The sequence below is a fragment of the Cryptomeria japonica genome, chromosome 9 (assembly GCF_030272615.1).
Source record: "Cryptomeria japonica chromosome 9, Sugi_1.0, whole genome shotgun sequence".
Classification (NCBI taxonomy): domain Eukaryota; kingdom Viridiplantae; phylum Streptophyta; class Pinopsida; order Cupressales; family Cupressaceae; genus Cryptomeria; species Cryptomeria japonica.
This window is the reverse complement of record NC_081413.1, coordinates 52,280,228-52,283,767: the sequence shown is the minus strand read 5'-3', so window position 1 is coordinate 52,283,767 and position 3,540 is coordinate 52,280,228.

Genomic DNA, 3,540 nt, shown 5'->3' with positions numbered 1-3,540 from the left:
GAGATAGAAAGATAAACAGTCAGGGTCAGTCGTCAGAATAATCAATCAGAAATGAAAAAAATATGAAATTTGCCTCTTTTACCAGAAAATACAGAATCGTACAACAGATACTTGACTCGTATGAAACTAGATGTAGTATAGTACGAGACCAGATCATTGATGATGTTGGCTCATACGATAGATAATTTCTGCCCATATGATAGAGGATTTTCTTGTATGACAGAGGGTCTACTCATACGATAATGTGTTTGTAATTCATGCGACACCTGTAGTTTGTCGTTTCAGCTTGTAAGAATTATCGTACGAGATGTATGAATGAAAAACTGAAAAATCTAAAACCTGGAAAATAACAAAAAAATAAAGCAGTCAGTCTTGGAGGCCAAAAAATGTAGTCTTCAGGCCCCACGGTGGGCGCAAGAGATGTGTGAGTGAAAAAGTGAACCTGTAGCTGCAAGCACAACACTTCAATTACATCATTATATGCATGGTTAGTAATCAATAATCAATAGGAAATAAACCATAGCAAAGCAACTAATTGCCTTCTAAAAGATGTGAGTATAAGATTGCTCTCAAATTTTTTATAAGCAATACCAGTGACTAGACTACACCAAGACGAAGGATTTAATCTATATGATATTAAGCTATATGGATGTAAGATGGATGAATAATTCAAGCAATAATAACCAATTCAAGCAACAATGGATGCAAGCAATAATGAATGTAAAATGGATGCAAGTAATTTCAAAAAAGCACAATGATTTCAATGACTCCAGAGCAAAATTAGCATGATAATAATCTCCAAGTGTGTTCTCAAAAATCTCTGGGGTGAATTGGAATGAGAGTTGAAAACTAAATTTATAGAGAAACACAAAAAGCTCAATTTAGGATTAATTGAAAATAATTGAGAAATCAGGTTGAGTTAACCTTGAGATAGATTCCAATTATAGTTTGATTGAAATGCATTCAAATTAGAAGTCCAAGTTGCATTGGAAAATAATAATAAATTAATTCCATGCACATCTCATAAAAATAGATAATTCCATGCACATATTTGATTCATTCAAGAAAAAGGTCTTTTCAATGCAACTGAACTTCTTTTTTCTGAAAAGCTTTGAGTTCCAATTTTAGAGAATAATTCCATAATTCAATTAAATTGCTTTTTTATTTCAAGTTCTAAATTTAGAAAAAGAAATAATATCTCAAGTTTGATTTCTCTCTTAATTCAATTCTTTTTTTGATTTTTTGTTTTGTTTCAATTCAACTCTTTGTAATAAATTAATTCATCTTTTGTAATAAATTAATCCTTTTTGCATGATTGAATGGCAAATTTATTAATTTAATTAAATATGCAAGGATATTTAATAAATTAAAATGGGATAATTGATCAAAATGATATTCTTAGAAATGATTTAATTAATTAAATAAATATTTAATTAATGTTGAGTAGTTGATTTGCCATGTGATTTTTGATAATTAAAGAATTAATAATGTGCTCAAGATTGATTTAATTGCCTTTTGTTAGGACCTTGGTGATATTGTCGAGATTAGGGGCCCATGGTTTAGATGACAAATTTTAGGGTATTATAGATATCAGAGCTAGATCCTTCAAAAGAAGCTTAACCACTTGACAAGATCCAGGATGGAAACTTATTTGTTCAAGAAGGAGAGTCTGAGATTTGATAGAAGCAATTAAACTATGTGGAAGGACCAGATGGAAGCTCACTTGAAGTGTCTTGGAGATGGGTATTGGAAGATTACAAAGAATGCCTACAATGTCTCTCAGAATGGATCGGTTACTATTGTTGAGATCAAGGATGTTGAACATAACATAAGAGATAAAGAAGCATTGTCGAGTGCCTTGAGTGATTCAGAGATAAATAATGTGATAGGTTTGTAGAATTCACATGAGATTTGGAAGAAGTTAGAGACCTTGTATGAAGGAGATACTCAAGTCAAATTACCTAAGTTGGAGAGTTTTAAACATAACTATGAGGCATTGAAGATGGGGGAAGATGAAAACATAACATCCTTTATGGATAAGGTCAATGAGCTTGTCATGAACATCAGATGTGCTGGTTGTAGTGTCCACCCATGATTTGACTAATTTTGACTAGAGTTGACTTTTATGTTATTCTTGATAGACTTATCTAGACTATATTTGATGATTTGGATGATGATTACTCATGTTCTTCAGTGACTTATTATTGATGTTAGACACTATTGGACATATGCTATTTTGATTATCTATGGATGTTGGTACTATCATGTTTGATCATGTGATTTGATGATATATGTACTTGATGGATTTTATATTCTCACTATGTGATGGATTATTGATAGATTAGATTTATCATGGTTATGATGATGATTACGATTACGCTAACCCTACTTCATGATTACATTTGATGAGATGTTTATGAGATGTGTTTGACTATCTTCGTAATAGAGATGATTCCACATCACTCATTGTGAGCAGGATGTGTCGTCGCGATTCTCTATCACTTGCTTGTTCTATATATGTATATGTATATGTGGTATTGTCATTTTGTGGTTGCAAGACTTTGCAGGTACCAGACATCGACTCCACCTGGCTTCAGAGTTCTGAGCGTGTCTTTAGTTCCAATGGCTTATGTGGTTTTGAGATGGCATGAGTTCCCCTCCCATACTCTAGGTCTAAGTTGTTCGTTGTTAGTCGTCAGCATCTTGGCATAATTCGCCATGTTAGTTAGTAAGCTTGGTCTTTTGGTATTGTGAGTTCGGTTTATGTCAGTTGATTTACTTAATTATTTTAGAGTAATTATGTGGCTCTTGATTTGTGGTTTTATATCTAGTAATGTTTATTTTAATGTATTTTAATTTAATAGTTTTGAATATTTAATTATTTGATAATTAATGTTTATTGATTTTATGATTATTTAATATTTGATAAGATTTATTGTTGTTTAATATTTATTTTATATTTGTGATTTAATCTTTCATGGTATTTGATTAATTAATTATTTATTTGACTTTCTATGGTTTAATATTTATTTGATATCTTATATTTATTTGGTTCTTTAAATTATTTTATTAGCTTTTGGTTTATTTAATCTTAAATCCCATTTGGGTTATTTATTCATAGCTTATGTTTATTTAATAGTTTGACTTTTATTCCTAAGTGGGGTGTATGAACACATTAAATTAAAATAATAATAAAACATTCCCACTTAGCTGGATGAGTATATTTTATATTTACTTCACCTACCCTTTACTCCCATTGGTTAAATTCAAAATGGGAGAATAAATTATAATATATGGTGGGTTGGTAAAATATATTCCAAAATGAAATATTTTGATTGCTCGAGATTGAGGCTAGGGTTTTTGGATTACTATTGCTTTTTATTTTCATTCCCATGAGGTTTTTCGGGTTGGCCACTCTCTAGAAAATTTTCCAGCAAGTTTTCTTCCTTGATTTTGGATTTCTTCTCTCTTGGTTTTGGCTAGAGCTTGGTTGGATTTTGGTTTGGCTTTGTGGGAGCTCTTCTTCAGTTTCATTCCATT